Source organism: Capricornis sumatraensis, chromosome 2 (assembly GCF_032405125.1).
Source record: "Capricornis sumatraensis isolate serow.1 chromosome 2, serow.2, whole genome shotgun sequence".
Classification (NCBI taxonomy): Eukaryota; Metazoa; Chordata; class Mammalia; order Artiodactyla; family Bovidae; genus Capricornis; species Capricornis sumatraensis.
The window spans coordinates 122,384,865-122,400,934 of record NC_091070.1 but is presented as its reverse complement, the minus strand read 5'-3'; the positions used below and the strand labels follow the sequence as shown (position 1 = coordinate 122,400,934).

Below are 16,070 nucleotides of genomic sequence, written 5' to 3'. Positions count from 1 at the left end.
AGGGACTCTAAAGCGCTCATTCGCAGCCTGGAAGGGCTGCGTCGACCTTGCAGGACGTCGGGCCTCCTGGGGATCAGACTCACCTAACTCCCCTGGCTGCTAGGGCTCCTGAAAACTGAGGACTCAGCGGGGGCGACCTCTGTGCTTGGGCGCACAGCTGGCACACAGGGACCTCGCTGCTGGAGAAGGCGTGGAACCCTAAATCAGCCCCTTTCAGGAACTGCAGATCCTTACTTGATGGATTGCCTGTGTTTCCAGAGTCCTCTTCCTTTGAAATTTGGAGGGGAGGTGTGTTCAAACATGCAATTCTTGAACATGTCACTAGACGCAAGTGACCGTGTGGTTTCCGTAGTGTAGTGGTTATCACGTTCGCCTAACACGCGAAAGGTCCCCGGTTCGAAACCGGGCGGAAACAACTCGACTTTTTCGCAAGCTTTTAGATTCATATTTTAAATACAAAATGAAGGCCTGCTGCGTGGAGTGAGGCTTGGAACTTCAGCTTCACCGTCAGTCCTTCCAGTGAATATTCAGGGTTGATTTCCTTTCCTGATTGGTTTCATCTCTCCTTGACCTGCATACAGGTTTTTCAGGAGGCAGGTAAGGTGGTCTCGTATTCCCATCTCTTGAAGAATTTTCCACAATTTGTCGTGATCCAAACAAAGGCTTTAGCGGAGTCAATGAAGCAGAAATAGATGTCTTTCTGCAATCCTCTTGCTTTTTCTATGATTCAATGAATGAAAAATGGAGGAAAAGAATAGAACAAAATTATTCAGAAAAATATATGGAAAAAGTTAAATAGAGACTACTACTAACAGTGGAAGAAACTTCATTGGTAAAAGGAGTTTACAGGATGATGATGATGAGCCTACTCTTTCATGAATTCTAGGATTCCCTGTCAACCTGTTTTTCTGCAGAGATCCTCTCTGCGGATCAGGTACTATCTGGTCGTATGTCCTTCTGTGTGTGTGTGTGTGTGTGTACAAGACACAGTAGAGTAGGGTAGTAGTGGAGCTTGGGAGAGGATGCCCAGACTAGAAGCAATCGTACATCCTTTACATTCTAAAATAGTGAAACAAGTCCCTGGGTGGGCTCTGACCACCAGCCTTTCGGTTAACAGACAAGCGTGCTAACCGATTGTGCCACAGAGACCTGAGAAAAGTTTATTCCTCCCTCGCACCGAAAGCAAGCCTACTTTGGGACCTAAGCAGAGAGCCACCTGTGTTTCGCAGTATGCCGTTTCCGCCTAATAGTGTGTCCGTAGCACGGCGTTTCTCCAGACAGCTGGAGAGATGGAGTCCACTCAGCCTTTTCGTTCCCATGGGGAAGCTGAGATGTTCCTAGGGCAGAAGGTCACCTGAGCTCCGCCGTCGCGCATTGCGCCCAAGAGACGCCCCGAACTTGAGCCGAGGGGCCCCCAAAGGAAGCTGCTGGCTCTTGGTGTTTGCTATTCCTTCATCCGACCATTTGTGCTTCTGGGCAGAGGTTTAGTGCGTGTGGTCCATGTGGCTGCAGCTGGAAAGAGATCAGTTTGTCGTGATCCACACAGTTAAAGGCTTTACCTGTCTTTGGACTTCGGGAAAAGAAAGGTGTGAGGCCGAGGAAGGACAAGAGCAGGAGAGAACAGAGAATGAGCCAGAAGAGAGAAAAGGACTGGAAGGGAGAGGAGCGGGCTGGTACAGCGGTGGGAGCCATCGCAGCGTTGGGGCATCGCAGCGCCTCACTCAGGAGCCGCGCCCACCCTTTACTGAGGTGTCCAGGAATCCGGTTCACCCCAAATTGCAAAGCTTCTGGCCTGGCATTTGTTCTGGCATTTTCCTTTGCTTGTTCCATGAGGAAGGGCGAGGTGGGCGGTGTGGGTTTGCAGGTGAATGCAAGACCTATGGGCTACCTTAGAGATGACTGGTGGGGCAAGGAAACACACAAATTCACTTTCCCCTTTGCAGGCTGGTCTTCAGGGTCTGGGTGGGAAACTGGAAAATCTGAGTGCCAATATCAATATTTATTTAGAGATAAGGAGATCAATAGCCAAGCAGTCAGTGAAAGTGGTTATGTTGATGGGGGAGTGGGAGTGGGAACCTGACTGGGGCCAGTGGAGTACTCTTTGGGGTATATGTAATTTGGTATCATTCACGTGTGTGTGTGTGTGTGTGTGTATACACACATATATACATAGTAAGGTGCATTGCTTATATTTTAACTTTAAATTTTTACATAGTCATAAATAAATATATATCTTATATAAAATTCTGGGTCTTGAGTCACGTGTAAGATGGTTTTCCACCGTAAAACCTTATTTTTTTTTTAATTGGGGGATTTTTGAAGCAAGGAATTGGACTACTGTTCTTTTGATGAGCTGATCAGATGAACTAGTAAACTGGCAGATCCCACTAGCCCAGGAGGCTACCACTGCCACTGTAAGGTATCAGTAACTTAAAACTGCACCCAGACTTTATGCAGTGCAGTGCCAAAATGCAAGATCTTACACTCAGTGATGACATGCAAGGTGCCATGTGCCCAGGCATGGTCTACAAGTTTTACATGGGCGTACTCACTTTATTCCTTCAACAGGCTTCTATCATATCATCATCCTCATTTCACATATGAGAAATCTGAGACATGGAAAGTTAAACCACTCGTCTAGTCACTCAGTCAGTGAGTGGGAATCTGAAATCAGCATTTTGAACTGGAAGCCTGCCTGGCTCCACAGGATATAGTGCCCGTCAAAGAGGAACACAAATGGTAAAAATGTTTGGCAAGAAATTTAAGACTGTATATTTCTTTGACAAAACACCAAGGAGGAGTCACATAACGCAAATAAAACTGCAGTATCCTCATGACCCACTTGCCTAGCAAACACCTTTCTTATTCCAAGAGCTGCTCCCCTTGAATCCCCAACTTAAACACACCTTCTGCAAGAACTAGATTTTTCCTCCCTTTTATCCTTTCCTCTCACCTTTCTAATACCTCTTCCATAGCTCTTCTGTTCTTTCACTTCCAGGTCATTCATTTTTTAAATTAAAAATATTAAATATATCTAAAGAAGAAAATAAGCAGTCATCCATAGTTCCACTTCCTGGAAGGAACTACTGTTATCTTCTTTGCATGTTTTCCTTCAAATCTATTTTTAAATTATTCTAAGTTGTAGCAAAAGGTGCATGGGTTCATGCTATGTCATTTCAGTCCTGTCTGACTCTTTTGGACCCCAATGACTGTAGCCAGCCAGGCTCCTCTGACCATGAGAGGATTCCAGGCAAGAATATGGAGTGGGTGGCCATACCCTCCTCCAGGGAATTTTCCTGAACCAGGGATAGACCCCACATCTCTTGTGTCTCTTGCAGGGCAGGTGGGTTATTTACCATTAGTATCACCTGGGAAGCCCCTAAACTATATAGGTTTATTTTTAAAATTTCAGATAATGCACAAAATACAAATATGTAAAATTTTGAAACATCTTAAATTCAAAAGTAACTTCTGTTAATGTAGGTAAATGCTGATGGAGTCATTTAGGTATATCAACAGAGAGAAGAATATATATAAATATGCTTTTATATGATTGAGCTCTTTTGGTTCTATTCCTATTTTAAAGTATTTCAATTTAATCTTTTCAGTTCAGTAGTTCAATCGTGTCCGACTCTTTGTGACCCCATGAATCGCAGCACGCCAGGCCTCCCTGTCTATCACCAACTCCCGAAGTCCACACAGATTCATGTCCATCAAGTCTGTGATGCCATCCCGCCATCTCATCCTCTGTCGTCCCCTTCTCCTCCTGCCCCCAATCCCTCCCAGCATCAGAGTCTTTTCCAGTGAGTCAACTCTTCTCATGAGGTGGCCAACGTATTGGAGTTTCAGCCTCAGCATCAGTCCTTCCGATGAACACCCAGGACTGGTCTCCTTTAGGTTAGACTGGTTGAATCTCCTTGCAGTCCAAGGGACTCTCAAGAGTCTCCTCCAACACCACAGTTCAAAAGCATCGTTTCTTTGGTGCTCAGCTTTCTTGATGGTCCAACTCTCACATCCATACATGACCACTGGAAAAACCAAAGCCTTGACTAGTCGGACCTTTGTTGGCAAAGTAATATCTCTGCTTTTCAATATGCTATCTAGGTTGGTCATAACTTTCCTTCCAAGGACTAAGCATCTTTTAATGTCATGGCTGCAGTCACCATCTGCAGGGATTTTGGAATCCCCCCAAAATAAAGTCTGTCACTGTTTCCACTTTTTCCCCATCTATTTCCCATGAAGTGATGGGACCAGATGTCATGATCTTAGTTTTCTGAATGTTGAGTTTTAAGCCAACTTTTTCACCCTCCTCTTTCACTTTCATCAAGCGGCTCTTCAGCGCTTCTTCGCTTTCTGCCATAAGGGTGTTGTCATCTGCATAGTTTTGTTAATCTCAGAGTTGATTTCCTTTAGGATTGACTGGTTGGATTTGCTTGCTGCCCAGAGGACTCTCAAGAGTCTTACCCAGCACCCACAAATCGAAACCGTCGATTCTTCTGGCTCTCAGTCACCGTCCGCAGTGATTTCGGAGCACAGGAAAATAAAATCTGCCATGGTTTCCACTTTTTCCCCAGCTATTTGCCATGCAGTGATGGGACCAGATGCCACCATCTTAGTTTTGGGAATGTTGAGCTTTAAGCCAACTTTTTCACTCTCCTCTTTCCCTTTCATCAAGAGGCGCTTTAGTTCCTCTTTGCTTTCTGCCATCAGAGTGGTATCATCTGCATATCTGAGGTTGTTGATGTTTCTCTGGGCAGTCTTGACTCCATCTTGGGAGGCATCCAGCCTGGCACTTTGCATGATGTACTCTGCATATAAGTTAAATAAGCAGGGAGACAATATTTTACAACCTTGACATACTCCTTTCCCAATTTTGAACTTTATTGTACCTAGGTTTAATAAATAAGACCCCGTTATATCTTTTGCGAGGAAAATAACTTGACATGATGAAAGCTTAAAGTAAATGTAAATGAGATAAGAGCTTTGGGTAAGCTCTTAAAAAAATTATAGTTTAGACATGTCTGCTTCAAATGATCTTTCCAGATATTTGGTAAAGTCCTAGAGTTGTGCTGAGACTTAACTGATAGAAGTTAATTAATTAGGTAGTTTCAAAAAAAATAAGATACTGAGACATCAATTACTGAGTAAACTAAGGTATTTAGGAATACTAATAAAAAATGTTTGAACCAAACATAAGTGAAATTCTCAATCAGTGACATTGAATTCTGAAGAACAGAAGTTCACGGCCAGTCGCGATGCTTAGTGCGTTTTACTAGACATATACACAATACTACATCACAAAGACAACTGGATTTGAAAGGAACAGGTTTCCCCTGGACTGCTAAATGTTCCGTTCTCCCCATTGAACGCCGTAATTTGAAAAAAGGTGCACAGGCTTCAGCCGACCGCCAGACCGGGACTGGGCAGGACAAAAGAGGCAGGCAGCCGCGCGCGCCCAGGAGCGGGAGGCGGACGTCACGTCCCCCAGAGGGCGCCCTCCGCCGGGTTGGCTGGGCCGGACGGCGTGGGAGGAGGGAGGCGGGGACTAGGGCGGGGCGTGGGCTGGAGGAAAGCGCGGGTTCTCGTGACGTCACGGATGGGGCGTGTCGTATGTAGATATCCGAGAGCAGGGGCTGCTGGTCCGTCATCTGGCGCTTAAACACGATATGGTCTCCCGTGGCGTGGCAGAGAACTGAGGAGTTTTTGCTTGAAAGTGCGTGGATCCTCTGTGTGGAAGGGCCAAGAAGGCTCGGGGATGCGGGGAGGAAAGTGAGCGTGTCTGTACAGTGCAGGGCGTATGAGGTTGCCGTGGGGCGGCGGGCATGGAGCTCATACTTACCTGGCAGGGGAGATACCATGATCACGAAGGTGGTTTTCCCAGGGCGAGGCTTATCCATTGCACTCCGGATGTGCTGACCCCTGCGATTTCCCCAAATGTGGGAAACTCGACTGCATAATTTGTGGTAGTGGGGGACTGCGTTCGCGCTTTCCCCTGGTCTGTCTGTGGAAAAGCAGAAGAACTGGCCTTGGTATTGCTGTGGGAGCGTTGCTGTACGTAACCAAACCAGACTTCGTGGCAAGCTCGCTCATGAACGCTCTTCGTAGAAAGTTTGTGCGAGTGGGAAGGCTTACCTGGACTGCAGGATCCAACCAGAGAGTTCCTTACCTCGGCCAGTCGGCCCGTCTTGTGAGAAGCTGCCACTAGCCATTTTCCCACCAGTGTCCTTGCTGTCAGAGGCTTCATTTCTTGCGTGGTTAGCTGGCCTTGCTTATTACACTTTTCCCACCAGTGTCCTTGCTGTCAGAGGCTTCATTTCTTGCGTGGCTAGTTGGCCTTGCTTATTACACGCCTTAGTCATTGCTGGAGGTACTGCTTAGATACTATCCTCTCACTCACCCCTTCCTACCGCAGGCAGGCCTCTTTGCATTTCTGGATCCAGTTCTCTCTTCAGTCCATTCAGTCGTGTCCTACTGTTTGCGACCCCATGAATCGCAGCTGCCAGGCCTCCCTGTCCATCACCATCTCCCGGAGTTCACTCAGACTCGCGTCCATCGAGTCCGTGATGCCATCCAGCCATCTCATCCTCTGTCGTCCCCTTCTCCTGCCCCCAATCCCTGCCAGCATCAGTCTTTTCCAATGAGTCAACTCGTCCCACGAGGTGGCCAAAGTACTGGAGTTTCAGCTTTAGCATCATTCCTTCCAAAGAAATCCCAGGGCTGATCTCCTTCAGAATGGACTGGTTGGATCTCCTTGCAGTCCAAGGGACTCCCAAGAGTCTTCTCCAACACCACAGTTCAAAAGCATCAATTCTTCGGCGCTCAGCCTTCTTCACAGTCCAACTCTCACATCCATACATGACCACAGGAGAAACCATAGCCTTGACTAGATGGACCTTAGTCAGCAAAGTAATGTCTCTGCTTTTCTATATGCTGTCTAGGTTGGTCATAACTTTTCTTCCAAGGAGTAAGCATCTTTTAACTTCATGGCTGCAATCACCATCTGCAGTGATTCTGGAGCCCCCAAAAATAAAGTCTGACACTGTTTCCACTGTTTCTCCATATATTTCCCATGAAGTGATGGGACTGGATGCCATGATCTTTGTTTTCTGAATGCTGAGCTTTAAGCCAACTTTTTCGCTCTCCACTTTCAATTTCATCAAGAGGCTTTTTAGTTCCTCTTCACTTTCTGCCATAAGGGTGGTGTCATCTGCATATCTGAAGTGATTGATATTTCTCCCGGCAATCTTGATTCCAGCTTGTGTTTCTTCCAGTCCAGCGTGTCTCATGATGTACTCTGCATAGAAGTTAAATAAGCGGGGTGACAATATACAGCCTTGACATACTCCTTTTCCTATTTGGAACCAGTCTGTTGTTCCATGTCCAGTTCTAACTGTTGCTTCCTGACCTGCATACAGATTTCTCAAGAGACAGGTCAGGTGGTCTGGTATTCCCGTCTCTTTCAGAATTTTCCACAGTTGATTGTGATCCACACAGTCAAAGGCTTTGGCATAGTCAATAAAGCAGAAATAGATGTTGTTCTGGAACTCTCTTGCTTTTTCCATGATCCAGCGGATGTTGGAAATTTGATCTCTGGTTCCTCTGCCTTTTCTAAAACTAGCTTGAACAACTGGAAGTTCATGGTTCACATATTGCTGAAGCCTGGCTTGGAGAATTTTGAGCATTACTCTACTAGCATGTGAGATGAGTGCAATTGTGCGGTAATTTGAGCATTCTTTGGCATTGCCTTTCTTTGGGATTGGAATGAAAACTGACCTTTTCCAGTCCTGTGGCCACTGCTGAGTTTTCCAAATTTGCTGGCATATTGAGTGCAGCACTTTGACAGCATCATCTTTCAGGATTTGAAATTGCTCAACTGGAATTCCATCACCTCCACTAGCTTTGTTTGTAGTGATGCTTTCTAAGGCCTACTTGACTTCACATTCCAGTGCATGTATTTAATGAAAAAATACAAAAATGAAGAAACTGTTGAACTTTCAAATTGTTTACCTTAAGAGATATACAGTTCTAAAAGAACCCTCTAATGGTAATAATAATAATGATTATAATTAAGTTATTAAAATTTGGAATGATTCTTCTCATTACTTTTTAAAAATCAAATTTCTTAAGGATTAATAAAAATAATGCAATCTATCCATTTCAAGTTTGATGACTTTTTACAACTGAACGTACCCATGGAACCACTACCCTGTTCAAGAACATCTCCAGCACTCCAAAATGTCCCCTTGAGCCCCTTTGCAGTCAATCCCCCTGCCACTCCCTGTCCCACGTACTCAATGATCTAGTTCTTTTCACTAGGGATTAGTTTGCCTCATCTAGTAATTTGCATAAGTGGATCCACAGAGTATATACTCTTTTCATCACTCAGGGTGATGTTTTAATCCATATCGTTGCCATCTATCAGGAACTTGTTTCATTTTATTGAAGAGTAGTATTCCTTTGAGTGACTATGTTACAATCATATATATTCACTTTGTGATGGACATTTGAATGGTTTTCAATTTGGAAACCATTATGAACAAAGCTGATATTAGAAAGTTCCTTTTGTGGGCATATGATTTATAAATTCCATTTAAAATTTTTTATAAATTCACAAATTTATTTTGTGAATGTGAATTCATTCACAAATTATGAATAAATTCATAAAGACAAAATTTATTGAAATATTTTTAAAATGTATTCAAATGTTACAAAAGATTGAAGTACCAGCTTATCTTTGCTTGTTTCCTACCGGAACATCCTTAATATTAGCCACATGCTCTACCAGCTCTATTATTTGATTATCTCATTTAATCTACACAACAGTTTTATGAAGTACTTATTATTTCTTTCATATGACACTTGCAAAATTCGCCTAGCAAATTGGAGTTGACCCAAGGTCAAAGGGAAAGTAAGTGGTGGCACCAGGACTAAAAGGAGGGCCCCCAGATGTTGGGCTCATTACACGGGCTAAATATTCTCCACCCTTCCTGGTTTCCTGTTTACCTTTTGCTCCTGATCTGTGTGCTTGATCTGTGTCCCTGGCAACCAGCATTTCCAGGTCTTTCTTGCCCATGGACTCCAATGAGTGCAGCCAAACAAATGAGATCAGAAGGAAGAGGGGAGGAATGTGAATGAAAAAGGTTGCCTGCCATATCAGCAAACAAAGCATGCTGTGCCATCTAGCCACCAGCCACTACCGACCTTAATAAGTGCATTAAGAAGAAACCTATCTGTTGTTGGAGTAGAAAATAGCAACCCACTGCAGCAGCAGCAGCAGCAGTATTCTTGGCTGGAAAATCCCATGAAGAGAGGAGCCTGGTGGGCTACAGTCCATGGCATCCCACAGAGTTGGATATGACTGAGCATGCATGACTGAACACAGACTGTGGGATCTTAGTTCCACAAACCCTGGCCCACAGCTGTGAAAGCACCAAGTTCTAACCACTAGACTGCCAAGGAATTCTTGTCACATCTTAAGGTGTCAGTTACCTGGGTGTAAACTTTGTCGAAGCACTTCATTATATGTGTACTTGAAAGATGCAAGAGAGTGGATCATAAATATTCTCATCACAAAAAAGAAATGAGTATTATGTGATGGGATGGAGCTAGTTAATGCTCTGGTGGGAATCATTTTGCCATATATAACTGTATCCGATCAACGTGCTGCACACCCTAAACTCACACAGTGTTATATGTCAATTATATCTCAATAAAGCTGGAGAAAAAAATTATAAAAAAAGAAAGAAACCTATCTCTTGTTTCTTTGGAACCCATCAAAAGCCTAGAGGGACACATTCCAGTGCTGCAAGTTCAAGTGCTACCCAGCTGAGGAAGAAGAAGGCCTGCTTACTCACTGGCCGCCTAGCCAAGGATGTCTGCTTTGGTTCCAGCTGCTGAGAAGAACTCCACCCACCTTCACTGGTGCCAGGAGGGCCTGGTCCCTGCCTATACTCACTTCATCCTCAGGAGTGGTTTAGATGAGGAAATCACCGAGGATTTCTTATTTTTCCCTCATCTATTCCCACTCTTTCACTGTGTGTCTTCAAGAGCATTGTTGGATGCTGAAAGTGTAGGACTTAAAGGAGATGCTGCCCTTCTCCTACTGGTCTCTTCTTGCCCAGACATTACTGCCCTGGGGTTCGGAACCAGAGCGGCCCTTTGTCGCCATGTGCATCCAAGTGCGCCGTGCTGTGCCTCTCCAGCTCCCTGCAATTTGAATCCATGCTGCCTCTGAGCTTTTCAGGTGGCAAGAAGAGTAAAGCAGTCCTCTTTGACCTGCAGTAATCTCCAGGACTGGGAGGATCTGTGAGTTTATCAACTCATCTGATCAGCTCAACAAAAGAGCAATAATGGTCCAACTCCTTCCTTCCAAAATGCTGAACTTTTTAAAAAAAAATCATGGTTTTACAGTGGAAAACACTCCCCTACACATGACAATAGACCCAGAATTTTTAAAGAGTGATACATATGACTACACACAAATTTAAATAAAAAATACAAGCAATGAACTTTTGAAAACATCGTGTATATAATACAATGTTACACATGCCCCAAAACAGTAGTTTCCTGATCCCTTCCCATGTTCCTTTTTTCCAGGGATAACCACTTTCACTGACTGTCTGGCTATATATCTCCTTATCTCTAAGCAAATATTGAGGCTCGGATTTTCCGGAGCCAACGCTGCAGACTGGCCTGCAAAGCTGAAAGTGGAGTGTCTGTGTAGTTCCCTGCCCGCCAGTCATCTCCAAGGCAGCTGCCACCTGCAGATCTACATAACCCACCTCACCACTCCACACGGAACCCGCAAAGGGAACTTTGTCAGCACAAATGCCAGGCCAGAAGCTTTGCGATGTGGGGGTGAATCGTGAATCGGGTCCCTGGACACCTCAGTAAAGGGTGGGAGCTGCTCGCAGTGAGGTCCTGTGGTCGCCCCAACCCAGCGACCGCCCCGCCGCAGTACCTGCCCGCTCCTCTCTCTTCCAGTCCCTTTCTGCTTCTGGCTCATCGTCTGTTCTCTCCTAATCTTTGCCCTTCCTCGGATGTTTTCGCCGGCCTCACACCTTTCCTTGTAACTGCTGAAAGTTCCAAATTATAAAGATCAGAGAGATGTTTCTTAGCAACGCGAAAGGAAAACTATTCAGGTCCATCACCGGCCTCATCCGTACTTTTCTCCCGAGCAGTAGAGGACACAAATGCTTCCATCCGCTCACGTCGTGAGAAATCATCTCGGGGGAGCAGAGCCGCGGCAGAACGAAGGGAACCCAGCCCCCGGCTCCGGACTCCCAGCGGCACGTCTCCCCTTCGGGCCCCGGAGCAGCTTGGTCGGGCGGCCCTGGGTCGGGGACCTGGGGTCTCCTCAGACGCCGAAATCTGCGACCTCTTTCGGTCTGAGCTTGGGGCCAAAGGACGAGATTTGCAGGAGTGAAGGTTCGAATCTTGATCGAATAGCGGCTTTGCGTGTCCAACGCAGACTTAAGAGCAAGAAACTCTGAATAAAATCATAACAAACTGGGACAGGGACAATAAAAATTCGGAAGAATAGAAAACTTGAATAAAACACAGTTCTTCTCATTCAGGTCTGGAACTCTCAGCCCTAAAGCTGTCGAGATTTCCGGCTGATCAGCGACATCGCAGCCCCTCCACATCACCATTTACTCACAGGGACAACTTTTCTAACTAAACAGAAAAGTTCCATGAGATTTGAACTCAGATAGCTGGATCCAGGGTCCTCACCATTACGCCATGGAACCTCTTTGGCAGCTACCTTCTCTCCACTGCCAGGGAAAGGGTATCTGCTTCTTCAGCCTCTGTATGTCCCCTTCCTACTCCCAAGACTTGAACACAGTTGACCCGCGTAGGTGCACATCCCTTTTGCTTTCTTTCTGCTCCTCTCCTTTGATAGGCTCAGTTCACTCTCACTTCAGAAAATGAGGTAAAATCCACTTTGGGTTTTGTGCCAGGGAAGAGCCCCCTAGCTCTCCATTATCAACTACATATTCTGCCCTGGTTAAGCAGAGTGTCCCATCTTGAGGTAAAATTTCTGCAAATAAGAGTGTTATTGGCCCTTTCCTTGCCTTCACCCTTTTCTCCTTGCTCCAAGAAGGCAGATGGCTGTCAGGGCAGGAGGCAGGATTTCCTGGGTCCCTTAGTTTTCCCAAAGTACAGATTACACTCCAAAGCTCCCGCCACCACCTCTTATCTGTAACATGTAAAGTGTGTCAGCAGTGAAGTGGGAATGGAGGCAGGAGAACTCTCCTTTTCTTCATACATTTCTGATTTGGTAGGGGTAAGGTTTTCTCACAACAAGTGTGTATTTGTTAGATTTACAATATAAGTAAAAATAACCATTTACATCAAACACTCAGAGAAATCAGCTATACTCACCTAGAAGTGAAATGAACCTCGCTCAGTCTTGTCCGACTTTGTGACCCCATGGACTGGAGCATGCCAGGTTCCTCTGTCCAAGAGATTCTCCAGGCAAGAATACTGGAGGGGGTGGCCATTCCCTTCTCCAGGGGATCTTCCCAACCCAGGGATTTAACATGGTGGGTCTCTCGGAATGCAGGCAGATTCTTTACCTGCTGAGCCACTAGGGAAGACCCAAACTAACCTGGGGTGACTCAAAATCAACCACATATGGAGGAGGACAAGAGGCACGGCTCTGACACTTAGGCAGTCACAGACTGTTTGGTCAGGTCAGTCAAGTCAGTTTCTCTTCCATTTCTTTACATATCAAATCTAGAAATTGCAGTTTTAAAAAAGGCATACAAATATCAAGGTGCTCAAGAGCACTGACTGCTGAATCATAGAGGATGCGGAGTCGTTGTCTTACAGTATAGACAGTACTTATGTACCCAAAATACCAACACATTAAATATTTGCGTGTATAATAGGTATAAATCCTATCAGAGCTCAGAATAATAATCTTTACTTCTTCATTATATCCTAATAAAAGTGTTTCTTCCCTAAGCCAATATACATAACAGAAAAAAATAGCACCAATTTTTGGCTGGCCAACAAACACAGAAGGATGGCTAGAATTGCCTGGAGATGTATTTTGTTCCAAAAGACTGGACAGAGAGGTTGACTCAAGGAGGAAGGAGGCAAAGGGGAGGCTTTTGTTATGAGGAGGAAGTTCATGGCTCCAGGGTGAGAATATGAATCTTCTTTTTGGAAAATCAAGCAGTTGAGTGGTAACAAATGACACAAAGTCAAGGTTTATGGGCACAAGGACCTGAAATGGACTTTGACTCATAAAGGAAGAAAATAAATCCATAGAAAGGATGTTGAGTGATCACAGAATGGCCAGGAAATGTGGAGAACCAGGCTCTCACAAGGGGCAAGGACAGAATCAGGTAAGGTTAGAACTGGGATGGGTGAAGATGTGTGTTCTTCCCATTTCCTCCAGACTGCATATCGGTCCTGATCCGCAAGCAGAGAACTGGCAATGAAGGGTGGTCCAGCTACATCTGAGCAAACTTCAAGAAAACTTACGGAGCAAACTGCAAGAGCAATCATGGGAGCCTTTGTCTTGATTCCATTTACAGAAAGGTCTAGAAGTATCAAGTTAATTCAAGGTGAAATAAATAAGGGTAGAGTTTGTCAAAAGATTCTGAGAACAGTGACAACAATATTTATGATTTCACAGCTGACAACATGATTCATTCAGTAGTTTCTAAACCCAGGCACATCTGACAACAAATGCTTTCATTCCTCCCATTTTAAAACAGAAAGAAGGGAGGCACAAGAAATTTTCTTTATTTGTCTAAGGCCACATAAGGACAGAACTATTTTTACAACCCAGAATTTGTGCACCCGAGCACAGATAGTTGGGTCTCTCTTCTCAGAAGTGGGTGTATCAAGATTTCTCAGTTGTAGGGATGGGAAGAAGACCAAGAAGAGAGAAGGCAAGAGAGGGAGGGGGGAAGGGTAGAAGCACAAATTCTTTTATTCTCTCCTTCCTCCCCTCTCTTTAGGCCTCCTTGATTCTTGCCTGCACCAGCCCTTTCCCTCCTTTCCCACTCTGCTACCAGACTGAAGCAATGTTCAGCTCTAAGGATTCCTGCCCAAGCCTCCTGGGAGGTCTCAATGCCTTCCTCCCAAACCAGCCTTCCCAGCTTGGTTTTCACCCTTTCCCGCTCCCAGGTGGACCTCACAGAACGCAGGCTACCCAGGCTGGAATGTGGGAGCTCCACTCAGCTGGGGCTGCTCCGGGGGCCTTTCCATTGCTCACCCCACTGGATGCTGCAGATTCCAAAAACTGGGATGAAGGCTTTTAAAAAAGAACCGTTCACTTCAAAAACTTTTCTGTATTTCCATTCTCAACGTTCTTCATGGGACGAGGGCTAAAGACGACAATGTATTCATCCAAGTCCTAGAGCATCCCAGTGAGTGCCCCACTCTGTCACCGGCTTGCGGACACAGAACGACCATCCCCGAGACCTCAGTGCTTAAGTCACTAAGTCCTGTCCGACTCTTTGCCACGCCCTGGACTTAGCCCGCCAGGCTCCTCGTCCATGGGGATTCTCCAGGCAAAAATACTGGAGTGGGTTGCACGCCCTCCTCCAGGGGACAGTCCCAAACCAGGGATTGAACGCGGGTGTGCTGCACTGCAGGCGAATTCTTACCGTCTGAGCCCCAGGGAAGCCCACTCTGGTGGAAATCCCCTGGTGGACACAGGAGACCTAAGCACAGCCCCGGAGGCCTATGCCAGCGTGGGCAAACTCTCACTCGTTGGGTGTAGGGGAGGAAGTGGGAAGAGCCATCACGGGAGCCCACCTGTGTTCAGCTGTCCGTGGATCTATTTCGGTTCAAGCCCGCAGGATTGGAGCCCTGGCCCCTGGTATCTCTGGGGGCTCTGGCATCTGTGGTCGGTAGAAGGCACGGAAATGGCACCGTTTCCGTAGGGGCAGGGGTCTTATCCTAGGAAGAAGTGTCCACTCCAAAGACTCCAGGAATGGCCGGTACTGCTGTCTCCGTAGCGCAATCGGTTAGCGCGTTCGGCTGTTAACCGTAAAGGTTGGTGGCTTGAGACCACCCAGGGACAGTGGGGTGACATTTTAGAGACCACCAAAGAGACTCCTTTTCGCCAGGAGAACACCAGAAAGTGCAGCGGCGAGCCGGCATGCAGAGAACGAGCACAGGAATCAGGAACAAAGGAGCAGCGGAGAGGGCGGGTCCCGGGGGATTGGAAGCGTCGACCGTTCCTGAGACCCCAGAATGCCGACCGCCTGCGCCACGACGAGGGCCACCGAGGCGCGGGCCCGCGGCGCGGGAGGGGCGGCCTCCACACCGCTGGGCAGCGGAGTCTCCTGGCCTAGGACGCACCCACCGTCCCCGCCTCCTGCGGCTTCCGGGAGCTCGGCAATCGGCTGGGGCGACCCCTGAGCTCGGGTGCGGAGTTAAGGGTTTGAGGCCTCTACGTTGGGTGCGGGACCCCGAATGCAGCCTATGGGGGCCCGAGGGTCCTCTCTTGAGGGGAGATGAGGAACCCTAAAGCAGGGCTTCAAGGTTCCTGTTTGAGTGTTACAATTTGGTGGTCTGGATGCTGGTGGCAGCATCCGGGATTTCATGGATACAGTGTTAAGTAACGGAGGTTGACGCGTTTCCTAGTGGTTATCACGTTCGCCTCACACGCGAAAGGTCCCTGGTCCGAAACCGGACGGAAACAGGTTGCTCTCCCCCACCCCCACCACCCAACCGCGGAGATTTGCGTTTGCATCGGCAAAGGCGAAAGGCACGGGTTAGGCAGCAGGCTCAGCAGTAGGCCGCTGAGGTATTCTGACGATTACACTGCTTTCTGACGATTCTTACACTCATCTTTCTCCTGAAGAAGCGAAATAACCTCTTCTCTACAGTTCCTTGGTGGTCTAGTGAGTGGCAAGGATTCGGCGCTCTCACTGCCGCGGCCAGAGTTCGATTCCCGGTCAGGGAAAACTTTCTTTCTTCCAGCGTCTGCACGTACACGAGTCACTCTCTTCCCGTCCAGATCGGAACTGTATTTTGCTTAAAGGTCCAGTACAGAACATTTTTGCACAGTTTCTAAATGCCGCTGAGTCCAGGCCTCAGGT

At 46.7% G+C, this 16,070-nt stretch overlaps 2 non-coding genes across 2 annotated transcripts; both read left to right on the top strand.

The window, feature by feature from the left end:
• Positions 1–342: 342 nt before the first annotated feature.
• On the top strand, positions 343–415 carry TRNAV-AAC (transfer RNA valine (anticodon AAC)). The gene has a single exon. It is a non-coding gene; the product is annotated as a tRNA-Val (tRNA).
• Positions 416–5,831: 5,416 nt separating this feature from the next.
• Positions 5,832–5,995, top strand: LOC138074817 (U1 spliceosomal RNA). The gene has a single exon (XR_011144621.1). It is a non-coding gene; the product is annotated as a U1 spliceosomal RNA (small nuclear RNA).
• Positions 5,996–16,070: the final 10,075 nt, after the last annotated feature.